This window comes from Penaeus chinensis, chromosome 33 (assembly GCF_019202785.1).
Source record: "Penaeus chinensis breed Huanghai No. 1 chromosome 33, ASM1920278v2, whole genome shotgun sequence".
Classification (NCBI taxonomy): Eukaryota; Metazoa; Arthropoda; class Malacostraca; order Decapoda; family Penaeidae; genus Penaeus; species Penaeus chinensis.
In genome coordinates, this window is record NC_061851.1 from 12,800,878 (window position 1) to 12,810,877 (window position 10,000).

At 38.8% G+C, this 10,000-nt stretch overlaps 1 long non-coding RNA gene across 1 annotated transcript in view; it reads right to left on the reverse strand.

Annotated features, from left to right (window-relative positions):
* The window catches only part of LOC125043178, a 151,188-nt gene that overhangs the window by 134,490 nt on the left and 6,698 nt on the right, over positions 1 to 10,000 (reverse strand). Inside the window, exon 2 of the long non-coding RNA XR_007116398.1 lies at positions 9,076 to 9,420. This is a non-coding gene — a long non-coding RNA (uncharacterized LOC125043178). The remainder of the gene's footprint in view (positions 1 to 9,075; positions 9,421 to 10,000) is intronic.

Below are 10,000 nucleotides of genomic sequence, written 5' to 3' on the forward strand. Positions count from 1 at the left end.
AATCCCATTTCTCCCCTTTTATTCTATCCGTTTGCACCTTCCTATCTGCATCCTCGGTTCCCCTTTTCCTATCCCAGTCCTTACCCCTTCAACTCCCATTCTCCCCTCCCCCAGTTTCCCTTGAACCTCCCCCTATCTCTTGCAACCACCCCCCAACCCCCCTAACTTCCCCCTAATTCTCTTAAACCTCCTCCGATCTCTCTCCCAACCACCCCAAATTCCCCTAAACTTTCCCAACCTCCCGTAAACCTCCTCGAACTTCCCCCAGCCTCTCCGGTTTTCTCGGTCCTGTTACTCCCTCTCTTCAGCCTCTCACATCTTCCCTCCACTCTACCCTTGCTCTTCAGCCTAAACTCCGGGACTTCACACATTTCAGGTCTTGAGGCTGGAAGATCAGAGGGGTATATCAAGTACGGCCGCCGTAGTTATTGTTGGGATGAAGTATGAGAAGGAGGACAATTTGTGTGTGTGTGTGTGTGTGTGTGCGTGTGCGTGTGCGTGTGCGTGTGCGTGTGCGTGTGTGTGTGTGTGTGTGTGTGTGTGTGTGTGTGTGTGTGTGTGTGTGTGTGTGTGTGTGTGTGTGTGTTCGATCGTGTACGCGCATGTACATATGTAAATCTGTTCTGTGTGCGTGTATTGGTGGACCATACCGGTAGTGACGCTACCTAGCTAAGTGACTCAGCAAGGGCACAGCCAAATGGCCAGGGAATTCCTTTTAGTGGTCACAAGGTCACCATTGTGAAGATCTTCATCGGCAAAGAATATCACTTCAGCCAGGCTAGGAACCTGTTTAATAATTTTAAACACGAAGCGAGATTTCCAGTACAGTTCTCAAACACAAAAGCATAACACACAAACACACAAATGCACGTATACACGCACACAGACACATACTTTTTGGTGTTTTGACGCTTCCTTTCTCTCCCCCAACCTTCTCCAACCTCCCTATGAACTCCCTAAATCTCCCTCGTCTAAATACTACATACACACACATAGACACACACGCGCGCGCGCGCACACACACGCGCACACACGCGTACACACACGCACACACGCACACACGGACACACGCACACACACACACATACACAAACATACACACACACACACACACACACACACACACACACACACACACACACACACACACACACACACACACACACACACACATATATATATGTAAGTACATATATATATATATATATATATATATATATACAAACACATCTATATACATACATATATATATGTATGTATATATATACATATATACATTTACATATATATATGCATATACGTACACACACACACACACACACACACACACACACACACACACACACGCACACACACACACACACACACACACACACACACACACACATATATATATATATATATATATATATATATATATATATATACAAGTATGTGGTATATGGTATACAAGCTAAATGCACACAGTAATGTGCTGGGAAATGTTTACATATAGGATAACCTGCGTGTGAATTATAGATCAGTGTGCAATTAAATGTAGAATAGAATAGGGTTAGATTGTGAATCATTATGTTTTAATGATAAACAGACATGTATTTTCAACGGTGTTCTTCGCTCTGCTATCATGGCTACGACCTGTTCTATTCCTGCTTCGCGATGCCCCTCCTTTTCCCAACTCTGTCTCTAATAATAAGATAAGGCACGCGAACCCAACATCACTAATAAATACTTAGGCTTATGAAATTAAACCATTTGACGATGTTAATCAGAGCAGTTTTACGACATATACTTATAATTACTGGTCGGTATATATATTTACTTTGCATATAGATGCCTTTCCATATGCATGAAGGTCTGAGCCTATATATGAAGTGTTTATGTGTGTGTAGGTGGACATATTTGTGTGTGATTCTGAGTGTATGTGGATAAATGTATGTGCGTGAGTTGGATACAGGAGTGAGCACACGCATGTTTTGTGTGTTGAACAGGAGGCGGTGAGCGTGGGTTCCGGTGTGTGGGTTTCAGTAGGTGTATGGAGGCCGCGGTCCGCATGTCTGTATCATTACATATGTGTGCATGTTTAAGTGAAGATAGATGTGGCGTGGTAGTTGCCGTTACTACCAAAATATATCATAGTTTAAAGAAATTAATTTCGGTTTAAGTTACAGCGTTGGTGTATGCTTTAAATTTAATGTTTGCAGGATTATAAACAGTGCAATAGATCATGGTTGCCATTTTCCCATTTTCCGCTTGAGTTTTTCTCCTGTATCTCCTTCCCATGTCGTTTCTCACTTTTAGTGTAGAAATAGCAGATGAAAAATGCTAATGCCTCATATCTGACTGTTGTACTATATTGCTGATAACGATACTGATAATGGCGTTAATGATGAAAAAGGCCTACAACGTCGATTGCGATAACACAGCTGTTGATAATAATAATATAATGGTAACATCCTTGATAATATCATTAATGAAGTATTACTGTCAAATCTTCCGTATCAACCGCAAACTTTTTTTTCATTCGATTCTTTTGAATATTCACCGGAAGGGACAGGTGTCATCTCGGACAGAGGAGGGACAACGGCACAGGTGTTCAGAAGAGGAATATATCGAAAGACAAATGATTCGATCCAACCCTCATATCACACGAATGAGAGAACAGAGGGCTGATGTTCAGGACCTCTCGCATTTCAGACGGAGATATCAGAGGGACAGGTGCCCAGCCCGCTCGCGCCTCCAACATGGAAATATTCACCCCTTCAGGCAAGACAGAACCCCGAACACAGCCCCAGCACACCTTTCCTCGCTCTCGATGCCCCTCCCAGGTCTTCTCCCAGTTGTTTTGAATTATCTACGTGCACCGGCAGTCTCCGATGTCGTGTTCTCAACCATCCTTTGACCTGTTACAGTATTCACGTTCAACATATTAGACCCTAAGCGGATATATGCATTTCGGAACGAACAAATTATTCACAAACACTGCGTGGCGGCCTTTTGAAATGTGAACATACGTGTCAATTTGCAATCTTCCGTTGTTAGGAGAAATATTATTGCTGAACAAGAATGCTTTATTGAACGGCCTCTCTAGATCCTGGTTGTCAAATATTTAGAGACATTCCAGGGTAAACATTCATGTGAATCTGTGCTGAGATTTTAATTTTTCATTAATTTATCCATTTATTTATTTCTATCAAATGGAGGGAGTGTAGACGTTCTGTATTGGTTCTTTGAAAATGCGAAGATAAATATCGTGCGCCCAAACTGACAAGATGAGCAACGCTTGTCTCTTACTGGAATATTTATGTTCCATAAGGCATATGCTTTGACCTTTGGTATTACTGACTTCGTTCTCTTTAACCAGATGTACACTCGAGGTGCTTCCCAGGCCAGATACTCGGGGCTTGGGTGATTCGAAACACGTGATTAATTTAGATTAGTCTCTCTCTCTCTCTCTCTCTCTCTCTCTCTCTCTCTCTCTCTCTCTCTCTCTCTCTCTCTCTCTCTCTCTCCCTCTCCCTTCCCCTCTCCCTCTCCCTCTCCCTCTCCCTCTCCCTCTCCCTCTCCCCCTCCCCCTCCCTCTCCTTCTCCCCCGCCCCCTCCCCCTCCCCCTCCCTCTCCCTCTCCCTCTCCCTCTCCCTCTCCCTCTCCCTCTCCCTCTCCCTCTCTGTCTCTCTCTCTATATATATATACATATTTATATATACTATACTACACACACACACACACACACACACACACACACACACACACACACACACACACACACACACATACACACACACACACACACGTACCCTCACACATACATTTTTGTGCATATACATAGATATATATGTATATATAATACATTCATATATATATATATATATATATATATATAAATCAGATATCATATATATTATATATATACGCATACGCTTTATACATATACATACACACACACACACACACACACACATATATATATATATATATATATGTTTGTGTGTGTGTTTGTGCAAAAAAACACACCCACACACACACACACACACACACACACACACACACACACACGCACACGCACACGAGCACAAACACACACACACACACACACACACACACACACACACACACACACACACACACACACACACACGCACACGAGCACAAACACAAACACAAACACAAACACACACACACACACACACACACACACACACACACACACACACACACACACACACATATGCATACATACATACATACATACATATAGATATATAAATACACATATATAAGTATACATACAAAATATACAGTACACAGACCCTCGCACACATATATGTATATTCGCACATAGTCACAAACGGGTGACGAAAGCCAGCCTGCTTTGGAAATAAAACACAGCAAATCCGGTTTTAACACATGTCTTTAACAAATGCATGAGAGTGTGTGCACTGATACACATATATGTAAGTATGTATATATATATATATATATATATATATATATATATATATATGTATATATACATATATATATATTTATCATACATATACATATAGATAAATAGATATATACATAGATACATACATACATACATACATACATGTATACACACAAACATATATATATATATATATACGTGTATATATGTGTATGTATATATCTACGTATATATATATATATATATATATATATATATATATATATATATTCTGTACATGATACAGACATATGTATCCAGTTTGTCTTTGATAAAGCTGAATTTTTCCGCGTTTTATTTCCAGCTCACATCTGGCTTTCGTCACCCCGTAGTTCGCCGTATTATGCCCATGCTTCCATGCAGGAAATCCGCTGCAAAGGAGGTTGTTTTAGCCTCTGATTTTCTCGTTGCATATCTTTTAATTTCTGTTGGCTAATTTTTCCTTCATGTGTTGTTGTCTTTGCGGCATGAAAATTATTTTGTTTCTGTTTTGTTTCTCTTAGATTTAAGGGAAAACATGTCAGTTCTTGCATCGTCATTTGTGGACCAGATGATCATGTTCTTCTGTAATTTATTTTGAAATATTTTGAGTTATTTTTTTTTCTTTTGAAATTAATTTTATTTCATTGTATACTTTCAAAATTGAGGAATTTTGCATTAAATTTAAAAATGTTATTGGCTGTTGCATATTCCACATACTGTGATTGGAACTAAAGCTTTAACTTCAATGCGTCATAGGCTGTTTGTGAACACACCGTAATAGATTTCAGCAGGAAAGTACAGCCTGACTGTATCCATCATTTTTTTCCATTTTTCATCATCGCTATTCATAAACGTCCACACGTGCGTGTGTATACAATGCATTTATTTAAACAAATACACACACACACTATATATATATATATATATATATATATATATATATTTATATAAAAAAAATCATATCATTCACTCATCTCACTACGTAAATAGTGAGGGAGATGTCCGTTGCGGAAGTCCGGCAGCGATGCACGTGAGAGCCATAGATATCATCTGGAAGCCGACGGGAGCGCTTTGAAGGGGAGACGCTCGCCAGACCTTCAGATGCAGTCGATACAGCGCTCCTGGTTGGGCACTTGGCGAATTGTTCACTAGGATGTTCTTTCTTATTTACTACTATGTGTGTATAAACCCCCTTTCTCACACACACGCATTGTCAGGATTCTGTTTTGTTTCAGAAACGATTTAGCTTTTGCTCCCCATAACTACGATTGACACTTACGAAGCCTATGATCCAGGACAAAACAGATCATAAACCTCGGTTTGCTACGTAAGTGTCCTTAAAACCCTCAGGAAAAAAAAAAACTCGACGACCACAGCAACCGGCGGCATGGGAAGCAGTGCGGATAAAAGAAATGCTAAGATCAAAGGCAGAGAAGACGTACGGGATGCAGGACGTCAAAAAATATCACACAGACCCGGAACAAGTCACCGCCGTCCAATATCTCGGAAGCACACTAACATCAAATGGCAAAACACGCCAGAGGCAACCCTATTGTTAATGAAAAGGTTCACTGTATGGAAAAATATGAACAAATTTAACTGAAAACACACCTTGTATTATTAAATATATGTATATGATGGTGACAAAATAGCTCTTTAACCTATGAGATATGGATTTTAGAAATCTAACACAAAATCGTTATATAAAATTGATAGTAATAAATATGACAGATCTAATCAAATACATATATTTTTTTCTAAGAATGCACTACACGGTATACTAAAAAAAATATATATTGCAATAAAATAAGAGATCACAGAAACTGAAGGTGGAAAACTCTGGGTAAGTCCCTCGATATGTAGACCGTTCTCAGACATATACATATACACATAAATAAATATGTATGTTTGTGAACCAAGCACTGTTCAAAAGGTTACATGGAAAATAATTATTCAAATAGTATATTCTTTATCTTTTTTTTTTTTTGCACTATAAAAATATGCTTATTTGTGGTCCGCCACAATAGGGAAAATCAACTTTAAATTTTCCATCTATATATTTGAAGCATTCTCACGTTTAGTTATTTTTTCCTATGGTAAATAAGAGCCTATTGCCTAGCATTCAAATCATATTCTCGATTGATATGAGTGAGAGTTACAAAAAGGTAGCAAGGGAGAACATCAGCCACAAAATGGCGTGTAGCTTCATTATAAAACTTTGGAAGCTAATATGAATGAAGAATATCTTTTTCACTTGGTGATATTAGCGATAAGAAAGGCGATATCCTTCCAGATATTGTGTCAAAATCAGGAAGCATGGAAGCACGTGGATTTTCCAACTTAAAGGAGTTAATGATAAAACTTGTTACCAACATGATAGTTCTTAACGACTAATCATATACCACTTAAAGCCTTGATGGTGGTGTTTTTCGTTTTGATATTAGCAAGAGTAATGTGTGCGTGTGTGTGTGTGTGAGAGAGAGAGAGAGAGAGAGAGAGAGAGAGAGAGAGAGAGAGAGCGAGAGAGAGAGAGAGAGAGAGAGAGAGAGAGTTAGTTTGTGTGTGTGTGTCCGTGCGTGTCTACATATGTATGAGTTTATATATATTTATCAACATATACAAAAAAATATCATTACTTGCGAGGATGTATCAGCGTTCCACTTTATTACATTTCAAAATTTCCCTATACTAGTTTAGCCGCCAGCTTGCGTGGCTTCTCACAAGAGGTGCAGAAAGCGGGCCATCTTGCGTATACAAAATGGAGAAAAACTTTCTGGGGAAAACTTTTAAGTGTTACTTTTTCCCGCAGCGTGAAAGCCTCCCTCTCCCTCTCGCCCTCCTTCCCCCTCCTTCCCAACCGCCTCCTCCGGCAAGAACTGTTGAAGCGGACAACGAAAGCAGCCATCAGCATTTTCTTTCTCCCAAAGAATTACGGAGAAGAAATACCATGTTGAAATCACCTATAAATATTTCTTCGTGCACCAAACGCATCCAACATCAGAGAGAGACGTGATCTGCTTTAGCATGAGAAAACGGACAGGAGAGTCTCGAAAGATGTGATACGTTTTATGTAAATCTAGAAAAATACGAAGCGTATCTACAGTATGGATTAAATCGGTGTATTCGTCTGTCTGTGTATATGATTTGTCTCTTTATCTGCTTATTCAACTTTCCTGTATTTCCAGGACCAGCATCTTTTAAAGGTATAGGAGGAGGTAAAAAAAAACAAAAATTGGAATTTACTCATTTCTATAGTACTGTGCATTGGGAAAAATAAACACAAATATCAACTCTGTCTCTTTATCCAGTCTGCATAAGATGCTTAATAGTCTGTTTCTCCATCTGTCTCTTTGTCTGCTTATCCTATCCGTATATCCATATCATCTTTCAAAACACCTAACATTGCGTTTAATTTCTCAAGAATGTAAAATCAGCCGGTGAAAGTGAGAGGTCATGCAGTAGCTCGTAAAATATACATATATGTATTTTTTAATGGCACCCGGTCTACCAGCCAACTCATGACAAACCGACACGCAAAGTTCAAAGTACTGTACTTGCGTCGAGTGCCCGCTTTCCCTTGACTCGAGCGTGTTCAAACTTCGTATCTTGCCCGTGCCTTACGTTACTCTTCTTAAGTACTTACGAGACGTAAACTCCCTTCCGCTTATAATATCTAGTTTAATTCCCCGCTTGTTTGTTTATTTTCCTCTCTGTTTCTCTTTTTTTTCACGGAGATCAAAAAAAGTACTCGAGCGTTAATTTTTCCTTTTTTTTAAGTCGAAGGTATTTCGTAAAGCACGAACATCTAAAGGGTACAAGAGGTTGAAGAGTCTTCAGTCTGAAAGGACAGGCGACGTGCTATTGTTCCCATTAGTAAAACGATTTATTGATCATGCTATATTGTTACATCCCGTTGCACCTGACACGCCTGCAACAGTTAACTCAACCCGCTGGTTCTTGCGGCAACGAGAACTATGAAGTCACAACATCAAGTGGATATATATTAGACAGTGGAATCAGTACAGACATATCGTTGACTTTGGATTGTGTACGTCACTTTTATATATTTATTACGCTACTTAAAAAAACGATGATGATGGAAAATGTGTTAAATACTTCATTTAAAGAAAAGAAATATAGCTAAGTAGAGGCAGAGTAAAATTACTTTTTTCAATCTTGGGCGAAAACAACTCCATCATATACTGGGATCTTGTGGAGTCTCTAGAGTGTACGAGTAAGCCTCCAACCTTCTCATTACGAGGGTCAAGTAGGCCTATGCAAGGGTCCCTCCAGGCCTTTGGTCGAAAGTAGAGACGTTTGGCTCCATATTTTAAGAGATGTTTCCTATTTTACTTCGAGTTTTCAAAAGCTATAGTGGATCCTCTTCGTGTTATTAAGTGAGAGAGTCGTCAGCAATTTTATTCATCATTCAAAGAAAAGAAAACAAAAGAAAGAAAAAAAGGAAAAACAAAATCTGAAAAAATGGAGGTGTGGAGATCCTCTTCAAACCAACAAATAACGAAGCGCGACTCCGTCTTCATCCCCTTCCACTCCACAACTGTCCAGAGATGGGACGCCCTCTTCATTCGCAGCGACACCACATTACTCGTATTATTCGTCTCACTCACCTTTGGACCCACTGGAGGCAGCTGGGGTCTCCTGCCTATCCATCTAGTCGTCTGGCTATTCACCTCGGCTGAGGATTCGGACGGCGGCACTGTCTGAATGCTCTGGTCAGCTCGTGTAATTTTCCACGACGCAGTTTTCAATTCTGAGAAATAGCGTCATCATATTTTTACATGCATATAGATTATCAATTTTTTCTCTCTTTCTTCTTTTCTCTTTATCTCTCACTTCCTCTTCTTTTATGTATATCACATTTCACTAACGATCACAACGATTTTCCATTCTAGTTTATTTTCACTTTTGTTCAGTTGGTGAGCATAGATATAGACCTATTCTCATCTAGTATGCTGAAAATGCAATGCAATGTTATAAAAGACTATAGTTATGGGACCTGCATAAATTGCAGCTATTGAGTTGCAAATAATTGTACGAACAGAAGTTTTCGAGGAAATAACAGTTCCTCTCAATATATGCTTATGGTAGTTTGCTATTTCTTGTTTGGACTGTTTATTAATGTCATTATTGCAATAGCGAACAATATTATCATTATCATAATGGATACTGTTAGCACTGTCATATTCTTTCCAACTGTCAAATATCAATATCATTATAATGTTCCTGTTTATTATTGTACATTATTAGTATTCTACCTTCATTAAAGGTCATATTTGATACAGCAACATTTTTTTAATGCTTTTGTTACTATGGTGTACTATTGTCCCCATTGCCGTCACATTAATTATTTTGATTATAAGTATTACAACTCATACGACCCTTTTTGTTATTCCCATCAGTATTAATATTAATGTTAGTTTCCCATCATTATTATCATCGTTGTTACCATTATAATAATCATATTTTTATTCCTCAACATAGTGATTATTATTGCGCAATCAGTGAGAAAACTATTATTGATAGTATCAGTGT